Source organism: Helianthus annuus, chromosome 5, assembly GCF_002127325.2.
Source record: "Helianthus annuus cultivar XRQ/B chromosome 5, HanXRQr2.0-SUNRISE, whole genome shotgun sequence".
Classification (NCBI taxonomy): domain Eukaryota; kingdom Viridiplantae; phylum Streptophyta; class Magnoliopsida; order Asterales; family Asteraceae; genus Helianthus; species Helianthus annuus.
The window spans coordinates 90,304,082-90,312,836 of NC_035437.2; positions in this window are offsets into that span (position 1 = coordinate 90,304,082).

The following is an 8,755-nucleotide window of genomic DNA, read 5'->3' on the forward strand; positions in this document are numbered from 1 at the left end:
GACCTAGTCCCCGGATAATACTTTCTGCAAATGCTTGAAACACAGCACCGCCCTCAGCAAGTTGATGAAACAATAAAATTGATAGTCACTGCTGTTGAAACAAAAGATCCTCTAAAGGGGACACACCGAAAAGTCGAAGCCATCATCTCTCTGCGTATACGGAAGTATCGACCTGAGCTCTCACGGCCCTCGCATCTAACCCCTATACAGATATCAGCTGTGGTATACTCACCTGTAAGACTGAATATTGGGATCTGGATACGGGAGTATATTCAAGTAGTGAGACACACGAATAAGTCAGTATCTAAGACATTAACATCGTATCTCAGATCAATTGAACTTTGTGTGAAAATTTCAGTGGACCGATATACTGACAATCTAGGTGAATTGTTTAGAACTTAAAATGAAATGAAGCTTAACGGTGTTAGTGACAAGTCTCATAAACTGATATGATCCTCTTACACGAACTCACAAAAATATTGTCTGTAAATATTTCTTTACTGCATTACATGTTTCGTTATTACAAAATCCAAAAAGATTTTTAGTGTGTTTTAGCATAAAGTTTCAGAAAATTCAAAAAGATTTTCGACAACTGATGTTGGAAAGCTGATTTTCAAAGTTCCAAGTGCTAAACATGATGACACTGTTGTGAGGGGGAGAGTGACTAATTTTCAAAACATATTTTTTTCAAATCTTCAAGTGGTTCATCATAATCTGTGGAAGAGTTATTTTGATAGGGAGTTTATGTTGGTACACATGGATTTGAGAAAGAGTTAGTATTGGTGCACTAAATTTGTTAAAAACTAGAAATTTTACTGCTGAGGTAAGAATGTGCAGGTTTAGTCAGGTTTGATCTTGGATCTGAAGATAGAGTGCCAGGTTTTGATTCCTGAAGACCTCTGTTTGAGCCAGGTTGATCGATCCTGAGAATCTGTGAAGGTCAGACAAAGATCCTGAAGATGTTGCTGAAGAACAAATGAATGCCAGCAAATCGTGAGGGGGAGTCTGTTGGTGAAGAAAAGGAAAGAAAAGCACAGAGACTGATCAAGACTGAAGATATCAGGTCACAGCATGGTGATGAACGACTCCATCAACATCTGAGGGGGAGTCTGTTAGTGCACTACATCTGTTGATTTCGTCTTAGATCGAGTCCTACATTGTATCGTATAGATTAGGGCACAATATACGAGAAAATATGAGATTGTATAGGTTTTAGGTCAAGGTTTCGCTTAAAGGGTCATTTGTTAGAAGGTTTCGCTTGAATATCAAAGTGATAGGTTTCGCTTATGTGATCATATCACTTGAAGTGAAACCTCATCACTATACAAACCCCTGAAGCGAATCCATTTGTAACCTTTGACAAATTCCATACCGAGGTGCTGCCGGTGTGACGTTTGAGCTGTAATCGTTGTTAAATCAATAAAACAGTGGATTAAAGTGAAGTACTAGCTATTTCTACCTAAGTTTCTTGTTATTCCGCACCTGAAACATAGGAGAACGCCTCTGAACGACTCGTTCGGGTCAAGTCACGATCCTACAAGATGGACAAATATTCAAGAAAAAGAGACTAATGACAGTGATATGCCATCATGTGAGCTTTGTTCTTGATGATTATAGGCATGGAATAAAGGGATCAACACAAGTGTAAAATGCTATTTTGGACTCCATTATTACAAATAGCATCAAGCAAGAGTTGATCTTTAATGGCATGCCACCAAACAAGAATATCACACCAAAAAACAGGTTGCCACTAAGCAGCTTCTTCTAAAAAAAATGGGGTTTATGAAGGAAAGTTGGCATCTAGCTAAAGTATTCAAAAAAGGTTCAAAACGCCAAAAAAAAATTCAAGAAAGAAGAGGTTGATGACATTGAAGATTCGGAAGAAAATTAGATTACCATTTTGTATTATTTTTGTTTTCATTTTATATTGTTTTGATATCAAGTTATATGTTGTTTTGTTATCTAATTCTCTATAAATAAAATAAATTATTATATAAAACGCCAAAAACTACAAACACCAAAACACTAGTAGTATAGAAACTCGGAGAACAGCTGCTGGCAAAACACCTTGTAAAAAGGGTATTAAACGCCAAAAAATTCACTAAACGCCAAAAAAAATTTGTCTTATTGTAATCTTATGCAAATATTAATTACTCATAGTGAATTATTATACAAAACGCCAAAAAAATTAACCAGAAAACGCTATAACGCCAAAAAATTATATATGTGACACAAAAACAATTAATTCAACGCCAAAAAGTTTAATAAATACAATTAACGCCAAAAAAAACTTAGATGCCAGAAAATATTATACCGCGTTGGGAAAATAAAAGAAGAATGAAAAGACAAAAAAGCCCATCCTCCCTTCTCTATGCCGCGGGAAACGTGTTGGGCCAGAATGCGTTCTTACCGTTCTCACACTTTTGAGCGTTTTCTCCTGATCTCGTTTCTATATATATAAGAACATGATAAGATCAATTGATCTACACACGTGTATGGCCAGGATTAGTTCACTCAGTTCGCAAGCTACACTAGTGTTCACTTTTGAACCTAATCCTATATATATATATATATATATATATATATATATATATATATATATACAAGAACATGTCATTACTTATTAGGATAAGGGCAATTAAGTAATCTAATAAAAAACCTAATTAAAGATAAACATTATCTTGTAACCGTGTTTGTAGTTATTTTTGGAATTCAAATAATTTTTTTTATTTACGTTCAATCTTTCAATCTTATTTCTATAGTGTTTTATTTTAGAAATTCAAACATATTATGGTGTCTTGTTATTCATAGTGTGACTGTGTACATTATATGAGATTTAATGTAACACCCCGTGTTACGAGAGTCAAAGTCAAAGTCAAGATTGAAGTCAAAGGAAGAAAAGATTGCTAATTGCGATCTGTCACTCCTTACTCAACTACTGTTTTGACTTCTTTGACTTGTAATCGAATCTTTTATTTTATTTGCTTTAGTTGTATTATGTGGAGTATCTGTTAATGATCGAGATTTAATCAAGGTTTATCGCATGTTTTATCGCTTTATCGCTTATCGCATCGCAATTGCATTCACGCCTTGATTGATAGATTCTGAATATTGTTTTACGTGTGTGTGTTACTTGTGCATGTTTACTTTATGTTTTGTGGTGATTAATCGAAACACAATCGCAACGCAACTTAATCGCAAACGCTGAACGCAAGTTATTTATAGTGATTGTATTTTAGATATAGTATTTGTGTGTTTATTATTCTATCGCATCGCTCGCTCGAAACGCATCGCAACGCTCAACACGTGAATCGAAACAACAAAACTCAACACACCGGACACTTGGATCGAATGGCCAACCGATCGAGTGGCCATCCGATGGGATTGCAATCCAATCAAGGCGCCATCCGATCAGTGGCCAATCCGACCCTTGTGCACTTTCCTCTTTTGGAAACGCTATAAATACCCACCTGTCACATCATTTGTGATGTGACAGCTCTCTCACTCGACCAGCCGCACTCAAGCCTTCTTTCTCTTGATTTCTCGCGATTCTTGTAAGTTTTCAACCAAAATCTTGTACTTTTATGATCTACACACACTTCTTCATCATTTTCTCTTTTTAATCTGAACTTTTAACTGTGAAATCAGTGGATTTGAGGTGTTCTAGGGTGATGTCATCATGGAGTTCTCATGCACTTCAAGTTTTGGCCTCATTCCACCAAGAATAACTCAGATCTAAAGGATTTCCACAAGAATAAACAATGTTTTCGCATAAATCTACACATAATCATGGTTAAAAGGATTGAAAGATGGTTTTCTAACTTTCATTCAACTCTTATACACTCAATGCACTCAAAACTGTTAGAATCGGAGATTGTACAGACCTTCTACTCTTTCTTAGTGATGTGTGTGACAACTCGTATTTCGAAACCGTTTTGTATTATGTGCAACGTATATGAACTTGATGTAATTATTGAATGCCATGACATTATGATGTGCAATTATGTGAACATTCGTGAATGATAAATATTATGTGCTAATGTGTTACATGTATGTATGTTAAGCACACGACCCGAACCGCACAACCCACACACACAACACAACCGCACAAGCCTCTTTGGGCCGTGTGGTTTGTAAGCGGGCACATAGGTTGCCGAGTTGGGCTCGGCCCACCCCCTTCAAATGTGTAAACACCCCTATGAGGTTTACGATTTCATTTGTTGCAAACACATAACTCACGCAAGAACCCTAGTTGCTACTTTTCTCTCTCGCTTACTTGGAACCCGACGGCACAAGAATTCTATTCGGATCACCCTTGTTTCTTCTCCAATCCGGTTAGTGATTATGTATTGATTGATTGTGTGTTATGATTTGTATGTTGATGATTGCTTGATACCGAAACTTGTTGTGTATGATATTATTAGATTGGGTCGATGATAGATAATGTTCATGTAATTGGCTTGCTCATGAAATCGAATATATGTGTTTTGTATGATGTTAATCGGCTCATGTGTATAGTCAAGGGTCACAAGAAATCGGATGGTATGATATAAGTTAAACGGTAATCGTAATGCTTGCAATCAGTCGATGTGTTAGACGATTTGGATTAAATGTTATGATATATGTTCATTGTTCATATGATTGTTAGGGTTCATGAGAGTTCTTGATAAAATACCTTGTTTGATCGATATCATGCTAAACGAATTGTTAGAAATCTGTTAATTGAGTTGAGTATAATTGGAAACTATTATGTGATTGTAACCGATCTGCATGAAATCAGGAAAACCAGTTACACACACGGTTGCGACTCGGTATCACTCGTTGCGAGTCGGAACCCCACTCGAGACCACAAACAGCACCAGCCGAGACCACGGTTGCGAGTCCCGTTGCGACTCGTAACCAGACCATGACGAACCGAGATCACCATTGCGACTCGTAATCTCCGGTTGCGACTCGAGATCGCCGGTTGCGACTCGAGACGAGTTAATGCACGTACACTGTTGGGCCTTCACTGTCACGGGTCCAATCATTTGGGCCCAACGATTTGGATTTGTGGACTGTTTGTTAATTGGACCAGTATGTGTTTACTATTTGGGCCGGGTTATGTTGGGCCAGGGTTAACACGCACAAGTACACTCATGACTGCTAATTGGACTGCTTATTTGTTTGGGCCGATTACTTGGACTCGTTACACGATATGAACTGCTGATACGTTATGTGATTTGCCATGATCATACTTGATACCATAAGTGATACAAACGTGCTATATACGAACCTAACTTGCATAATAACCATGATAGGACGTGGTTGACCATTTACTTGCTACCTGTACTTTTTGTGTATCTGCCGAGCAAACCAAGGTGAGTTCACACAGCCAAGGCATGGGATTCCCAGGTTGGGAATTGGGTTGGTTATGTTATTGTAAAAGGAGTTACTCGTACTTACGCATATACCAGACTATAGACCATCGTCCTCAGGTTAGTCAGGACACGTTACGTAAAGCCTACGTAACCCAGTACAATTGCCATATGTCTCCCGGGTCGGGAGGACACGTTACGTAAAGCCTACGTAACCCAATACCATCCACTGGCTTCCAGATCGGAAGGCCACGCTGCGTAAAGCCTACGTAGCCCCCACGCGTACCACTGTCCTCGGGGAAGGGCACGTCACGTAAAGCCTACGTGACCCTGTACGTATTCCTGTTCTCGGTAAAGAAGAACACATGGTCGGAAGTTAGTCTAGTAAGTACCGTTAATGAGAAGCCCTCATTAGCCAGGATAATCATGGGAAGCCCCCCACCTTTAGAACACACTAGTATGGGAAACCCCCCACTAGCTATACTTATGCACTATGTTATGAACTTACTTTCTGTGAACTCGCTCAACTAGTTTGTTGATTATTTGCTGCATGCCTTGCAGGACCTTAGGTATACTGGAGCTTGCACAGGGAGGAGCAGGTCGTTGTGGGATATGGATCATGAACTTTATCTGAACTTATAATTATTTTGAGATTACATACTATGCTTCCGCTATTTAAACGATGTTTGCTTATGGAACATCAATCATGTCATGATGATTTATATTTATTATTATTATTATTAAATACTATGTTTGATATGATTGATGGCTTGGTCCTGGTCAGTCACGCTCCCAAGCGGTGGTACTCCGCGGGTGGATTTTGGGGGTGTGACAGATTGGTATCAGAGCCATTGGTTATAGAGAACTTGGTTTTAATATGGGAAAACGTTTTATTAAAACCGGACTATAACCAGAACAGTGCTCTCAACGATCCACAACGACGCTTCGCTCCACGTGCAAGACTCGACATCCTAGGTAATAAGGTTTATGTCTATTGCCTGTTTGCTAGAACTGTTTAGAACTTTGCTCGCATTACGCTTAGATACACATGATACTATAGCATAAGAATCCCTACGTGCTTACACTTTTCTGTCATCGCCCTACTCGCGAACCATTCTTACGTATGCTACTTGTTACAATGAAGATCATGTCTGGACGAATCAACATGACACAAGCCCAGCTAGAGGCTCTCGTTCAAGCTCCAGTTGCTGCGGCAGTTGCAGCAGCTCAAGCAGGTAGTATATCCTGCAGTATAGGCACACACTAGGATCTTTAGATCCTACATTAACTCTCGTATTTAACCTCGTCCTATTCGTACACAATAGGTCAACCAGCGCAGCAAGTTTGCACTTTTAAGAACTTCATGGACTGTCGTCCAAACTCTTTCAGCGGCACAGAGGGGGCAGTGGGACTCCTCCATTGGTTTGAAAAGCTAGAATCAGTATTCGAAATGTGCGAGTGCCCTGAGGCTCGCAAGGTCAAGTTTGCCACCGGTACTTTGGAAGGAATAGCATTGACTTGGTGGAACGCCCAAGTTCAAATCTTAGGGTTGGCAGCTGCTAACGCCACCCCATGGAACGATTTTAAGGAACTCATCAAGCGTGAGTACTGTACGCGTGAAGATATTCACAAGCTGGAAGACGAGCTGTATAATCTGAAAATGGTTGGATCAGAAATCGAAGCGTATACTAAACGGTCGAACGAGCTGGCCGTTCTGTGTCCTACTATGGTGGACCCTCCATACAAGCGCATTGAGTTGTATCTCAAGGGATTGGCGCCAGAAATTCAGAGCCACGTGACGTCGGCTAACCTCGAAAACATCCAGGAAATCCAACGCCTCGCTCACCGTATCACCGATCAGGCAGTGGACCAGAATAAACTGCCCAAGCGTGTTAATGCTACTGCTAACGTCACCACCTCAGTTACTCCTGCTACATCTGGTGACAGTAAAAGAAAATGGGATGGAGATTCCAGTAAAGGTTCAGCATCTGTTCAGCCACAAGCTCAGCAGCAGAAGATTGACCATTATCAGAGTCCTAGTCAGCAATCCTCTGGTAGCCACAGACAGAGGAGATATCAGGGTAGTCAACCTAGGTGCCACAACTGCAACAGGCATCACCACGGCCCATGCAACAAGGGTCGTTGTCAAAGGTGTCTTAAGATGGGGCACGAGGCCAAAGACTGTAGGAATCCACGACCTGCGAATCAGAATCAGCAGCCTCAGCAACCCGCTCCACACAACCAGCAGCAGCAACAGCAACCACAGCGTGGAAACCGGGGATGTTTCCAGTGTGGGCCTGAAGGTCACTTCAAACGCGATTGCCCTCAGTTGAACCAGAACCGCAACAACAATAACAACCAGGGCAACGGCAACAACAACGGCGGGAACAACAATAATGGCAACGAGGCAAGAGGTCGAGCTTTCGTTTTGGGAAGAGGAGACGCAGTGAACGATCCCAACGTTGTTATGGGTAAGTTTCTCCTCGACAATATTTACGTTACTGTTTTGTTTGATTCGGGTGCGGACACAAGCTATATGTCTGTGAAAATGTGTCAACTGCTAAAACGTGCACCAACACTTTTACCCACCAAACATGTAGTAGAGTTAGCTAACGGTAAAAGTCTAGAAGCCACGCACGTAGTTCAGGGTTGTAATCTTATCCTAGCTGGCCAAGCCTTCTCTATTGATCTCATTCCCATAGTTTTGGGTAGCTTCGACGTTGTGATTGGGATGGATTGGTTATCCCAACACCAGGCAGAAATCTTATGCAGCGAGAAGGTTATTCGCATTCCTCGTTCTGGTCAGGAACCTCTAGAAGTTCAAGGCGACAAGAGTGGTGCAGTGGTTGGCATCATCTCTTTCTTGAAGGCTCAAAAATGCTTACGAAAGGGGCACACTGCCATTCTGGCACTCGTTACAGACGCATCAGCGAAAGAAAAGGAATTGGAGGATATTCCAATTGTACGTGACTTTCCTCAGGTGTTTCCTGAAGACTTACCTGGCTTACCGCCTCACCGTCAGGTCGAATTTCAAATCGAGCTCGCTCCAGGAGCAGCACCCATAGCTCGCGCACCATATCGCTTAGCTCCATCGGAATTGGAGGAACTGTCAAAGCAGCTACAAGAGCTCTTGGAAAAGGGCTTCATTCGTCCAAGCTCTTCGCCTTGGGGAGCTCCAGTACTTTTCGTGAAAAAGAAAGACGGTACGTTCAGGATGTGCATCGACTACCGTGAACTCAACAAGGTGACGGTGAAGAACCGTTATCCTCTTCCGCGCATCGACGACTTATTCGACCAGTTGCAAGGGTCGTGCTACTATTCGAAGATAGACTTAAGGTCGGGATACCATCAGCTGAGAGTCCGGGATGAGGACGTCTCCAAGACAGCCTTCAGAACTC